General features: G+C 38.0%; 1 protein-coding gene across 2 annotated transcripts in view; it reads right to left on the reverse strand.

Annotated features, from left to right (window-relative positions):
* Nucleotides 1–14,133, reverse strand: part of LOC102234854 (T-lymphoma invasion and metastasis-inducing protein 1-like) — a 49,383-nt gene extending 35,250 nt beyond the window's left edge. The window contains exon 1 of one of the 2 annotated variants that reach the window (XM_005796816.2): nucleotides 14,005–14,133. The gene's annotated coding sequence lies outside the window, so the exon portion shown is untranslated. Of the gene's footprint in view, nucleotides 1–3,421; nucleotides 3,487–14,004 lie in introns of those variants that run through there. The other variant, XM_023351194.1, reaches the window with a different exon arrangement.
* Nucleotides 14,134–15,072: the final 939 nt, after the last annotated feature.

Here is a 15,072-nt window from a genome sequence, read left to right on the forward strand (position 1 = left end):
GTAGGAATTCATAAATACCTCAAAAATGAAAGGAAGAAACGCTAATATCATCTGTTCTTGATATTTAACATTTCACTTCAGTATCGGAGGTGCCAGTTCCAGGCTTTCTTCTCCACTGAGCTGCTACTCAAATGCCAACTCCAACACACAGACTCACAGTTTCTCATTGACAGCTTTTCAAAGCACCTCAACAGCTGCAAGTTGAAAGCAGTCATAAACCACTAGACCTCAGACCAGCATTAGGTTCCAATATTAGCACCTTCTCATGTTTATCATTTTGCCAGGGATAAAATTTGCATTTTTGAATCATGAAGGAGCCAGAGGAATTTTTGGTAAACAGTCCACTATCTTGTCTTTCAGTAAACAAATATCCATATGCAAATCAGAAAAAAAAAAAAAACATTTACATCTGCAGTCCCACAACGGTTACATAGCTACATCCAATCAGAGGAATGAAACCGGTGACGATGTAGGAAAGAAAAATTACCTGTTGACATTAATATTGTGAAACAATGCCCTATGTCATAAATGACTCTGACTGGCTTCATCTGAAAAAGGGTGGGTGGAAATATTAATGAGAGTTGTGCCAGATGCATAAAATGTGAGATTTGAGACGTAAATTGATCTCTGAGAACTAATACGCAACTTCAAAACATAACACTGTCCTCAAAAGAGAGAGCAAGATTCAGGATTTTTTCTACCTGGAGTTTATCAGGATTTCCATAAAATAAATATTTGTATATTTCATCATTAGGTGCTGAGAGTCCTTTTCAGTCTCAGATGTTTAAAAACAATTGAAGAGGGAAGAAGCTACGTCATATTAACATGAGGTTAATTCAGGATGCAAAAGACAGAGTGAAACTAATAGCAGATAACAAGAAGGATGAACAAACTACATTGTTTTATCAGTTTGATTTTTCAACCTTTATCATGGAACATGCTGGATTTGGAGATGTTAGCAGCTTTTCCTAAATCTCAAAGTCAAGGTAAGGATGGACATTCGTTAAAATACTCATACACAGACTACAATTTTAGCAATGCTAGCTGCGCTAACATAATCTGACATGTCCATCTCTATAGATCTCCTAAATTTGGATGCCAAAATATTTCCAAAAGGTCCAAACTTAAAGTGTAATCAAAACAATGGAACAATATTTTCCAAAAGATTCATTCATGCACTTCCCTTGGGCATTTCCAAAAAGCCAAACATCAGATTCCAGGCCAGTAAATGGAGAAAAACCATTCATGCTTTCAGTCTGAGTGCATTTCCTTTAAACACCACCATAAGTACACACTCCACTCAAAATCACAACTGGGTCAACGTCAAGAAGAATGTTCATATTTATGATTCCAGTATTAATGAGCAGGGAATTCATGTTCCAGGTTGTTTTGCAAATAGAAACTAGAGACAGAATAGGTCTATTCCTGTTAGATGCCACAGTGGGAAAAAATGTGTCTGTCTGTTCCTTACCTCGTAGTGAATGCAAAAATCACTTTCCAAAATAAAAAACTGTGCAAAAATAATTGTGTTATCTTTTAATTCCTGCATAACGTCTCCAGCTCACCATCAAGGACAAATGCCCAATGTTCAACATCTTTAAAATATCTTTCTAAATCCCATAAAGTTGTCTATAGTACACCTCAACAATAACTTGCCTGAAGCTCCCAGCTTTCTGCTGTGATGCACTGTTCCACAGAGCAGAAACAAACAAGATCTCGGCACACATGACTGCACAAAGCAAGGTAAAAATGAGTCAATTTCCTCTCAGCAACTCTGTTTACAGTTCCTATAACAGTCCTCTTTACTAAACTGCATGTGATGGACCCTAACACGTCTAAGTTAAACTTGACGTCACTGCTTCCCTGTGTGTTACCACATCATGAAAGTTAATACAAGCACAAAGGAAATAAAAGGTAAAAATAAGTGTTTAAATGTTAACAAATCTGCATGCATGTGAAATAACATTGGCTATTACATTGTGTAGAGAGAGATGTCTGCATAGTGGCCGTGATCCTGCATTCTGCTTCATAGGGTCAAAGCGTTACAAGCTTAGTTCTGAGAGACCACATGATCCTGACAAATGCTTGTGGCTTGTAAATCTACAATATAGCCTTTGTTTAACTGTACAGAGGCTTTCCAAGCTTAAGACTGTGCAAGCAAGCTCCTCCACACGTTTGCCTTTTCTGGAGACAATTGTTGAAAGAGAATAAAAGATAATTACATTTTCTGCATATTATTTTTGGGTACAAAGCTTTTCTTTTTTTTTTTTTAAAGATTTGTTTCATTATTAAGGTAGCTCTACTTGATTCAGAAGCACTGTTAAGATTTACAACCCAAGCCGTCAGAATCTGACCTCCTGTCCTGCTGAGCCTTGAACGGCACATACATTACCATAACTATGACAGCAGATGACCATTTCTCGCCCTTCTCCCCACCACAGGAGTCACAGCGCCTTTCAAGCACAATGCTCTGATTTTAAATGAACTCGGACATCATGAAGTCTGCAGCTACCCCCCTTCAGGATGTGCTCTGGGGATTCTTTCTGACTTTGACCACCTCTCACATTTGCAATTCATCATTTGTCTTTCCCAGCATCACAAAACCACCAGCAACTGCTTTGTCATTGCAACAACAAAGACGGGCTGCATTGTTTGCTTCCTGTAGCAATAGAGCGCAATTGAATATAGCTAATATTTTTTGCTTTATACTGGAGTTCTACATGTATAAAATGGTGGAAAACAAAGGTCCCTTTCCTACGTCACACGTTAAGCTTGGCCTGAAACACCTTCTTTACACATTGGGCCCTCATGTAAAAGCACAGATGAGGAATGGGAGGTTGTAACTGATACAGGGTGGATACGCCTCTCGACTGGCAAGGACACCAGGCACATAGTCAGATTGCCATGTATGTGTGAAGAAGGGGGTGGATCGTGCAGCACACCTCTCTAACCAGCAGCACTTCTGTCAGTCGCAATTTTAACTCGCGTCTGTAAAAACACAACGATTCGGCTGCGAGCGCCTCTGTTTGGTCTGTGAGAATAACCAAACAGAAACAGCTGTGGTGTCACAACGACGTCCATTTACACCTAGAATGTTTAAGGAGTATTTGAAATGAGCTGAGATTTTTTAAGACCTCAAAATATGGCCACAAAATAGAATATATATATATATACAGTATATATAAATAAAGTAAAAAGTGGAAAATGCAAACCAAATTCAACAGAAATACAAAACAGTGAGAAAGCAGCTGGATGAATCTACTTGAACAAAAATACCAACTTGCATCTTAAAACCTTAACCTGCATCCTCAACACGAACTCAACATAAATCACCTGTGGAGAGTGTTTTTTTTTTTGTCTATTTGGAACACAAAAAGTGTTTCGAAAAGCCAAACAATAACCAGCGAACATAATGACTTACCGTATTATGCAAAACCAGGTGTTGTTTTGTTTTCTGCCACAGAGAACAGTGAAGTAAACTGGAAACTAAGTTTAAGATCCTCTGCAGTGAATTCCCAGCAGAATGACTACTATTTGAACACAGGAGTTGGAAAACCAGAGGAGGGGAAGAGGGGGAGTGACTCTTTATTAGCCACCCACCCCCCAAACACACTCCAGCTGATACTCTCCTCCTTCTCTTATTCTATAATTTAATCTCCATAAACTACAAATCTAGTGCCAGCAGGAATGCTTGTTCTCTCCCTCTATAATTTCCCTCTAAAGGAAACGTGATATTTACACAAATTGCTGACTTTTAAATGGAGAAAATTGGGGGTTTGTTAGTTTTTCAGAATAAGTACAAAAAATAATCAGTTAAGCTAGACTTTATGGCCAAAAATATTAATCTGCCTTTGCACGCATATGAACCTGAATGACATCCCATTCTATAGGATTAATATCTTGTTGGTCAGCCCATTTGCAACGATGGCAGCTTCAACTCTCAAGCCCAAGATACACTGCTTGCATCCGACTCTTCAAGTTCTGATCCGTTTTTCCCTGACCCACAGGCTTCAGCTCAAGAATCCCTCTACGGACTACTGGACTTGCAGGATAGAATATTCACACCAGAGTACGTGCCGGAAATCCCGCCAGCATGAAAGTAAACTCAAAAATGCTCAAACAAGCTCAAAGAAGATTTCCATTTCATTTATTTTCTGTACTTCTGAGCTTCTATCATGGGTACGTACATAACTTTTTTGCTAGTAAAAGATTTAGTTTGTATTTTTCCACAAAGCGGATGTGTTTTTCTTTTCCACCGTGTGTCACTTCCCATTTCACTCATAACATTACCATCGAATTGCCTCATAGTTCTGACCAAAGTAGACATGGAGGCTATTTTGGTCAGACATTTGGAGACAGTTACAGGGAATCGCTAGCAGTCTGCAAGGCCCCATTAACTTTAATGTGTTCTAATTGCTTATTTTGGTCGAATCAGATGCCAAATTGGATCTGGTGCGTCTTGCTCTTTATAGTCAGTTTTATTGTAAAAACAATCCATTTTGACTGCAGCTTATAAGCCTGTTAGTTCCAACCATGTTTGAAACGGAAGAAACCTTTTGGATGAGAAGTAAAATGTCAAGAATTAAGGAAAGAAATCTAGTTGCTTTCTACTTAAGCCATATAGGAAGGAAATGAGGTCATTCAAAAATTACTTCCTCTCTTACTTCAAAATTAATAAACAATACAACACGGTGTTAAACTTTAACTTAACTTAAAGCTTTCTGTCACTCACAATATTCGACCAAACTTACTTCAGAGAAAGCCACACGTTGAAAGCAACTGAGTAGCGTGTTTTCGTGACAGACTTTCTTTGCTAGAAAATGTACTAAACATTTCACTTCAAGATTTTGTTGCACCCCAAGAAAGTAATCCTGATTTGACATCCTCTCTTAAGAATTCTTAAGAATAGGCTTGGTAAAACGTGATTCTGGAAGAGGAAAAATACTACTCTGTTGTCATGCATAATTCTAAAGACTTAGGCAACCTAGTGGACTACATGAGAAGAGCACAGCGCATCTTGTATGGTAATCACGTCAGCTCTGACGCAGTTATTTATTTATTTATTTTTTGAGGTAATAGAACTGCAGAGGACACAGCAGAGAAAAAAAATAGATGGGGGAAAATGTGAGAGTGAGGGCAACACATCGCATGCTTAACAGCAGCCTGCATCATGTGCCCCAGAAAACAGTTTGGCATGCACACCGAGCAGTGAAACATGCCCCAAGCAAGTGTGTGTGAGAAACCTCCAGCCAAGGAGAAAAGACAACAAGAGCTATGAGCTTATGTGTCTTCTGTCCAAACTCACAAGTTGGAAACTTGCACTTTAGTTGAAAGATAAGTCAAGTTTAAAGCTCTCAAGACAAAATTCTGACTTGAAAAGTCTGGGTTCCCTGGCTAATGCTGAGATCATCCATGTCAGTTTGAAGCTCAGATCTGGTTCTGCATACTTGACCTCCAGTAAATCAGTACAAAGCCCAAAAAAACTGATTTTGGATGTGTTAATCTATTGTCCTGGGTATGACTAAGACTGTGCTGGGCAAACAATTCTTCCAAAACCATTATGGCACATAATTTCTTTGCCTAGTCTTCATCATAAATGTGTAGTTTATTTGAAAACGGGGTTATAAAAACTGATTTTAAAAAAGGGATCCATTTTTTTTCTAGCAAAAAGTGGGGGAAAAAAGCAATAACAAAGTGGGCATGGACACCATATTCCCCTATAATCACCAAATATACAGTCAACATGAATGTTTTATTTGGGGAAAAAGCAAAGGAAAAAAACAAGAATAATATTTTCCATTTTCCATTTTATTACATGGTTTGCAGTGAAACCATAACATTTTTGTTGCGACTGAACCGTTCGTTTACACGTCACCAGAGTCTGACACTGGGACTTTTTGAAACCAGGTCTCCAAGTGGAACTTTTTGGCAGCACCCCACATGAAAGTGTGAAGTACTCTGCAGGTGTGAAAGCGACCATTCGCAGAACGCACAGCTGCAGGATGACGTTAACGTTCAAAGGACGTACAAGATTTGACGACGTGCTAAAATCCCAATGCCCTCTAATGCCCTGGCATGGCAACTACAGCTGGTTCCAGGTGGCTCGGCAGTCTCATCTAAAGATGGATGAAGTGCTGTCTAAATGTGACACTTGTTTCCAATGACCATCAGAAGATACCAGCAGTTTTCGCACAGCAAACATATGTAAACAAAGTATAAAGCATTTATTTGATCCTGGACCAGAGTTGCAAATGTCAATGTCAGTTTGGCAAAAATATTGTTATTCTGGACAAGCTTTGAATTTAATAATTTAAGCAAAAATAATTACAACATACAAGACTGACTTCCCATTCTGAGGCAACCTTCACGTGGCTCAGGAGGTTGTGACCCTGATAAAATAACTGAAATGTCCTCATAAAGACACAGGTGCCTTGTTTAGAGAGGGATTAGTTGAGATGAAGCTCTGAGCTAAATTCCACCAAACTAGGGTCAGGATAGTTCAAAAATACAAATTATACAAAAAATTCCCTATTGATACTTTCATGCTTTTTAATTAGCATTAAAATGGCTATCGTGTGATCTTAAAAAGGACTTGGAAGCACATGACAAATCATGAAAAATGTCAATTAATACATTCTGCAACCCAACCCTATGCAACTCTCCTTTAACAAACAGAACATTGATTGAAATAAAAATGCATGAATGATGTGGGTTAATGCTGATGCCTTGTCGACTGTCACCACAGGACATTTCAGAAATGTAGATTGCTTGTGTGAAGTTCAGCTAAACTTAAAACTGTTTATGTCACTACTGGCAGAAGGCTAAACACTCAGCCAGAAACTGATGTAGCTGAGCACCCAAGGCATTGATTGCTCTAGAGCAATTTGCCAGGTGATGCTACAAATACAGACGTTTAATACATTACATTACATTACTTTTACTGTCCAAGGACCCAGATGCGTTAAGCTCTTTAATAAATCGCCATTTAATGCATTTGCAGGCAAGTAAATCAAATGAGTTCCACTCTCATCATTGCTAATGAATAGACACAGACAGTCAACATAGGTTCCCTCTAAGTGCTCGTTTCTTTCATCAATTTTCCTTAAAGGGACGAGGAAATCTTTAATGTTCGGTTCTGTTAAAATGTTATTGACAATAAATATCTTGCACACAGAAAATAACTCTCTTGACATCTTTATTCAGTGTAAGTCCAGAATATTTGGTCCACAAGGTTTAACAGAACGGTCCAAGACCAAAGGGGACTTTATCATCTTAAAAAAACAGCACAATAAATAATAAGACATCAGCTTTACACTGGGTTTTGACTACAGAGAAAATGATTTACATGCAGCACTTGTGATATTCTTGTGAGAAACAGGTAACATTTTTGCTTTTTACTTTTACATCATGCAGCTCTGACTAGAAATACTTGATATTTTCCATTCTCAGGGAGTGTTTCACACAGGAAGAACATTGTGGATGTACTTCCTTCAAATTGCAACTCCCAAGTAACAAATCTTTGACTTCTGTGTAAATCAATACCCAATACCAACATCCCACAGGGTTAGGGATTTATAAAATACAATATAATGTTTTTGAGACTGGCATTGTTTTAAAATTACAGAGGTCAGCTTTGGTCTTGGTCCCACTAGGACAAGATGTAATCTCTATTTATCAATCTTCATAATCTCCACAGAAAGGGTGAAATATAAGGGTGCAGTGAAAATGTCTGTTTTACAAATTTTTACAGGATGCATCTCAGTTTTACATAACCACAAAGGTTGAATTGCAAGCTTTCATGCGTCAAGAGGTCTTTATATTAAGATTTGTGTCCCAGATAATAAAAGGGTACATATAGCTGCATCTGGGCAAGGTTTACGGCAATGACCTTCAAACAACATAAAAATGACAGCGATATTCTGAATATCCAGAAGATACACAATTGGGAATATGAAAAGGTGTTTGAAAAGCCTAAGACCAACCGTTTTAAATAATTCAACTCTCATTTTTCTTCTTAGATTAAGGTCACTTACATCCAGAATTATTTTACATGAATCCTAACTTGTGCTGATTTATAAAGTAAGACAGCACGCAGATTTCCAAGTAATGAGCAACCTCTTGTCTCCAGTAGAGACGGCTTCTTTTGTCTCGTACAAATTTCTAAATATGACTGCTGAGACTTTTTTTTTTTATGCCATTTTGGGTTACTATGTAGGGATCTGACACATAAATTATTACTTTTTTGTTCTCTTGAATGGCTGTTAATGCCACTAAATGTGATAAAAGGCAGCAGAGTTCAAGCCTTACTAAAGGCAGCAAAGCCCATGTCTAACTGGCTAAATCACAGTCCTGTTGCCCAGAAGAGCTTGGATAAAGGTCAGTTAATAAATAGCCACAGCGTTTTATTATAGCAACTGTGCATAAACCACTTGATGCAATATTATTCAAAATGATGTAGTTGTGATATCAAATTCTTTATTATTTACTATTAATTTGAAGGCCATGCAGTAAATACAAACAATGCTGATCAGAAACAAGTTTTATTTCAGTTCATAAGGTCACAGTAACCTTACAAAATGTATTTTAGAATTATTACACAGACCTAAAGGCCATCACCAATGATAGGATAACAATTCAGTTCTGCAAGTGGTGGGGGAAAATAAGATCCATGAGAACGAAGGTTCAAGTGTTTTTATTTTCCACACATCCTCCTCCTTCACACCGCCCCCTTCCACACCTATATTCCTCAGAGGAAAGAGATGATCCATTGTACCAAACAGCACCCTGCACAACTGATATGTGAAAAAAAGAAAAATGTAAGTGCTGTGCAAGACATGAAAGAAGTAACCAGTGCAGGGTAGAGATCATTAGCGGGTGATCCAGTGGTCTCCAGCTGAGAGTGGAATCTCAAGAGTCAACATCAAAGACGAGGGTATGGGAGAGGAAAATAATTTAGAGTTCAGAGAGAAAAAAGCTCAGATTCATTGGACAAGACTGAGCCTATACGAGCATAGGTGGCTGCTCGCCAGAGTTACTTATTAGGGAAGCTTTGAATATATTAAAGTACAACTTCGCAAGCGGCTTCATTTAGTCAGCTATATGCTGAGTTAGTTACACAAAACACTTCACCCATAATTTACCTTAAGTGAATCCGAAACAGGAGAAAATAGCTACATTAAGCTTTTCTTTACCACAGTGTTGGAAAGGGACTGGAATAGGATGTTTTGAATTGCCCTAAATGTATCAGTACTTAATATAATTTCTATTTAATTAAACACATTATTTATTCATTCAAAAAGTTTATATAATCAGAGTTTCTTTAACTTAAGACAACCAAGTAGGTCATCCGTCATCTTTCCACAAAAACAAGTTAAAACGGGTTTTTTAAGACAAGGTTTTCTGTTTCAGTTGAATACTCAAATAGTCAGAGATGGATTCTTCAAGGACAGGATTAGATGAGCATAAAGATCTGAATGTTCACACACCCTGAAGGTTTAGAAGTACAAAACTCTGTTTTCTTGCTCTCAAGTCACTGCTGCAGCAGGATGTTACGGTGGGTAAGCCAGATGTTAAGTATTATTTGCTCCAAAGTTTCTAAATTAATGTGATTTGAATCCATTGATCTTGTGATGGAAACAATATCCACCAGGTTTAGTTAAATTAGCTTTGATGCTCACTTGAATCCACCAAATAGACACTTAAAATGAAATGTTCTAAAGATTAATTATTCAAAGTATGCTACTTTAATAACAGCTTAGCTCCAAGTCAACCCAAAAATACTTAGAATGAATTTACTGTAGTTGTTTTTCTGACTGATAGTGTGGTGAAGTTAGCCTAACTCCAGTCTCCACAAAGTGACTCATAGCCTCAGCAGTTTTGTGCACTTAGTATCCATTATTCATCCTGGAACTACAAGACTGGATCAGCCATGTGAAGCTGAAGACCATCACCATGCGCATTTTTGACAGCAGCGCCTGTGTTTTTGCTCCCAGCCTCAGAGCAGGTGAAACTGAGATGTGATGAGATTTCTGAACAATTATTCATCCCCATAAAGAAAGATGAGGATGTTTGGGGATGAGTACTTGAGTCCAATATGTGGTTAATTTCGAATAGCAGCCCACAGTAAGTTATCAAAATACTGTTAGAACTCTTTAAAACTGGCTTTAAAGCTCAAAATACAACTCAAACCTTGTTTCTTTCTGGAATGTGCTACTATTTTTACACTTTGATTATAATTTCTGGCTGAATAATTCATGATGATCCAAGCTGAAGGATCAAAGAGCTGCAAATGCATTTACTTTAGTACTACTTTTGGACCGTATGTTGATTTCTCAACTTTTTTTGCAAACATTAAATGCATACATCAAAGTCGTGCTGATACACAGAAACTGTTGGCCTCTGGAAACCATCTGGAAACGAATCTTGCCAAGCCATCTATCAGATAATGTTGGCAGTCAGCACATTACCATTCCATCATCTAAAATACGATGCAAGATAACATCTTCTTAGAAAAATAAAGACTTTATATTAAGCAATATGTGTGCTATGAAGAAGGGGAGTTTCCAATGTTTAGCGGTGAAAGCATGAAAAACAAACCCATATAACCTTGGGCATACACTGTAAGACTGAATGTAGAGAATTCCTTTTATTAAACTACAGAAAGATGGCAGAGGACCAAAAGAGAGCAGCAACATCAGAGATATTTACTAACAAAGACAGATATCCTGTCAGGCGAAACAAGGGAAGGCTGAGCTCTTCTCTGTTACAGAATACAGCTTAGATGCAAGCACAACAGTATTGGAAAGCTTTCTTGTTTGTCATCAAAAATACAGCTAGACAAAATGTGATCTTGTGCTAAACATGTAAGAAAACGGGGTGTTGTGTTGAAATATGTCAACACAACAAAAGGTAACCGGTCTTTAAAGAAAGGATTTTAAACAGGCAGAGAAGTTCATTCAAAATGTAGTTCATTCAACCCTAATGCGGCTTATTTGTAATGAGGATGTAAATAATTCATTTATTTAGAAAATGTTCTAAGTTATAGAGTAGGTTTTTAAAAATCTGAGATGTGGAATGATTAATAACAATAAATCAAATATTTCTTTTTTTGTTACATCTATGAGAATAAAAATAACAAAATACTCATAAGGCTCAAAGTGTATGCTTGGGCCAATAGATTAATTGCAAAATATTGACATAAATGTCTAAAACAAAAAATATAAATCACAATCTAAGAGGTTTTATTGTAAATAAGGAATAATTGGGCTCTGTGGGTTGCAACTTAAAAAATTGGAACATATTTGTCTTTGAAATGATGCCTTTATTTCAGCCAGCAACAGGTGGGAGAGGGGTAGGGCTGTATCATTCTATGCTCCATATAAACAGAGGAAACTTTGATCAATCATGCATGTTCTCTGGCATCACATTAAAAACACTTTCAATTGTAACTGTATGGTAAAGTAGATTTTGACTGTAGCCAGTCAATGCCTAATGCAAGTTAACAATATTAAGAGTAATATTCTTCTAAAGCTTCTGGAAACTATGGGAAACAGAAACCAAAACATTCCAATGAATTAATGAATCACAGTATGCTTTATTTATTATTCACTTGGCACAAAACATAACATCAGAATGTCGTTAATATGTACTTTGCAAATGAAAGAAGAGTTATGCGCCAGTGGGATGGAAATGAATTATTCACAAGAGCCTTACGAGGGTTAGATTATGCACATAGCAAGAAAACACTGTTTTGGTAGCACATACATGAAGTACAAAGTCATGGATTGTCTGAAAAGCTGACAAATTACCATATGAATGTGCAGACATTCTTTCATGAGCAGACAGTTGGTTGAACATTGAAGATCCCTTAGAGTTACAGAGTATGTCTACAAGCCAGAGAAGAGCAAAACTGGCTGCTGCTCAACCACACAAATAGAGACAAACAGAAGGTCAGTTCTCTGAACAGGCATGTAGCACAGATGGGTTCATGTTACCACCTTTAGGACACATCCCTGAACACTGAGGTCATTCTGCTTGGGGGGTCTATCTCACTGTTCCACTTTCAAGTGCTGACTGCTTTTGTTCAACCTTGCATGAATTCCAAAACCACAATTTTGTATTATTATTTCTCGTTTAACCAAAAATGGCCTACAATTTGAATTGGTAAAATGTAAAAAGCATAGATGCACATAAAGCAAAAGGCTGATCCAATTAACCAAATGTTCAGTTTTCATAGTCTAGCCAAATAACCAAATATTAGTAGGACCATATTAACTTGACAAAATCTCCCACCAGGGTAGAAATATTTAAAATATGCGAGTTATTTACGAAAAACAACATTGATTTAGCTTTAAATACACTTTTTAGGGTACCTGTGTCTGCATAACCTGAAACATAGTTTGAAACATGTCAATATTTCAGAATACAACAGAGTAAAGAATAGTGTAATCTGTAAAACTAACTATTAGTCCCAAAATTATTAATATAAAATGAAAATAAAAGGGGGCTTAATGTTGAGCCTTGGGGGACTCCTTTTAAAATTCTCTAAAAAAACTGAAGTGTATCCATAGGGAAAACTTGAATTCTTGCCTCTTCATTAGAAGCAACATCCCTGAATATGCATCTCACTGAACAGATCAACATTCAGAGCAGCATATTGCTGCTCCGTCACCAACGCACCGATAATGTACTTTATTAGAAATGTATCTTCATTTATAATAAAAATCTGGGAATAGTGGAGAATTTGTATTGGATGATGATTACCATCTCAGGGGCTCCACTCTTTAAAAAGCCAGTACACATAATATATTACATATCATGTTATTATAAAACTTGTGAACAGTTTATTTCCCCAAAACTATAAGGAAATATCTGATGTTCACTAAAACTTGGAGTGTTTAAGTTGAATAGTACTACCGACAGAAGAGGCACTGCTGCAACAACCAGTTCTATTCACTTTTCAAGTATTCCTGCAACTAAAACAGGATTCTTGACACAATTCTGGAGGAGTGAAACTGCATTCTGCAGCAGATTTGAAACAGTACCCTGAATTTGTGGGTCATGCTTGTGTTGGCTCACCATAAATACAAGCTGATGAGATAGAAACTGTCCCCCAGCAAAGAGTGAGGTTGTCTTCAGTGCAAAAGCTGTATTTCTCTTAGCAGATTGAACTGCATGGCAGTAACAGGAAATGCATTTAAACTGGTCCTAAACAGACTTGTAAGGAACAAATATTATTAGACTGCATTTTGCTGAAATAGTTCACAACATGGTGTGGAGCACAACTATGTAATCTACAGAAAGAGAAAAAAAAATAGAGAAGAGGATACCGCAAACAGCGGATTGTAGCTGTGACGCTGCAACAATGCATGACACCATAAGGTCACTGGAGTAAAACAACAGCACCGGTGACAGACCACCTTCCACATGACTCACCTGTATTTACGCATTTTCAATACGGGCAGCACCGGGTTAACAGTAAAGCAACAAGAAACGCGCAAAAAAGCCAAATAGTAAAGATCAAGCCAAATTTTACCGCAATAGATCCTGAGAGGTAGAAGATGTTTTGGGGACCTGAACGGAATTAATGCTGCCTGTCCTGCATCTCTAGCGAATGCTCTACAATCATGCAGCAGAATTGAAATTCATATGTCTGGACATGCATGCGTTAAACCTGACGTGTCTCGCCATTCGGGCACATGCCCGCTGTTGCCCCCCAAAACAACCGACGGTGATTGGATCGGCCCCATTGGACGCCAAACACTGCGCACCCTGAGGGTAAAAAACGCATCCTGTCGGCTTGCCCACTGGACCGCACCGCATCGCACTTCAGTGCGCCAGCGTCTCGCCTCCAGGAAACTTGTATGACTGAGTGACGCGCTCATGCGTGCACGCGGCGATGGGACCACGCAGACGCATGATCGGACAGTCACCGAGCTTATATTTTCCTCCCTCTCATTAATAAAGGACAGCATACTTCCCGATCCCCGTCACATGTTAACGTACCTGTCTTCAGCTCCTCTGGGACATGGCTGTCTTTTTCCAGACGCTGAGGTATCCATTCTCCCTCATGCCGGTTTGATCTGCTGGTCTGAACGCCGCCGCCGCCGCTCCTCCAAGGTCTGTGTGCGTCCACGGACCATGTGTGTTGTTTCCACATCATTGAGAGGGGCGGAGCCCACGACCCTTGGAGACGGCGCGCAACTGGATCGTGACAATGCCACTTACTTACTCTTTGAGCCAATCAGATGCCAGTCAAGGCAAATCACCTACTGCTGTTTGCATCCCTTTAGGTGCGGGTATAATGTTTTTCAAGATGAAAGTGCAACATTTCTGCTTTGGGAAATTCAAATTTATATTAGTGCCGGATCCATGCGTCCTTTCAGTTCCTTTTATTTTTATAAATGAAACAGAAAATTTGACACTGAACATAACAAAAGATAGGGAAATGGCTGATTCATAACAACCACATATTACTGGCCGCCTATGCAAAACGTATATCACAATTTCAAAATATAATAATGCTCAAGTTCATCTCCATAAATCTTAATATTACCAGAGATTAAAATGGCGTCAGTCATTCAATTTAAAAAGCACAACTTATACAGATGTTTTCCACAAAGTGATATATTTTATTTTGATTTTGGTGAAAACTGTGTTCAGTAAATTTAAGGTTTGGGGAGAAAAGTGGTAAAAAGGCTGCACATGCACTGATATCCACGTTGAGAGGATTATGAAAGAATGTCCTGGAAGCAACTCTTGAAGAACTGACTACAATACACCCATTGGGAATGCCTGCAAAAACGTTTTTTAATGTGTTTAGTTTCACAGTATTTTTAAGGCAGATATTCAACTGCATGTGCACTTTTTTCTAAAACACTTTTTTCTTTCTGCTCAACTTCCCTTTAATATGTAATATCACACAGCTCTCTATGAAAAGATAACTTTCATAATTAGGTCTACTTGAAAGTGTTAAAGTTACCAGTCTTCCTCATGCTGGTGTTAACTTCTGTGATACAGTTTCTCTTGTTGGTTAAACTCTACCAGTAGAGTTCACATATATGTTTATTTTTG

Source organism: Xiphophorus maculatus, chromosome 18, assembly GCF_002775205.1.
Source record: "Xiphophorus maculatus strain JP 163 A chromosome 18, X_maculatus-5.0-male, whole genome shotgun sequence".
Classification (NCBI taxonomy): domain Eukaryota; kingdom Metazoa; phylum Chordata; class Actinopteri; order Cyprinodontiformes; family Poeciliidae; genus Xiphophorus; species Xiphophorus maculatus.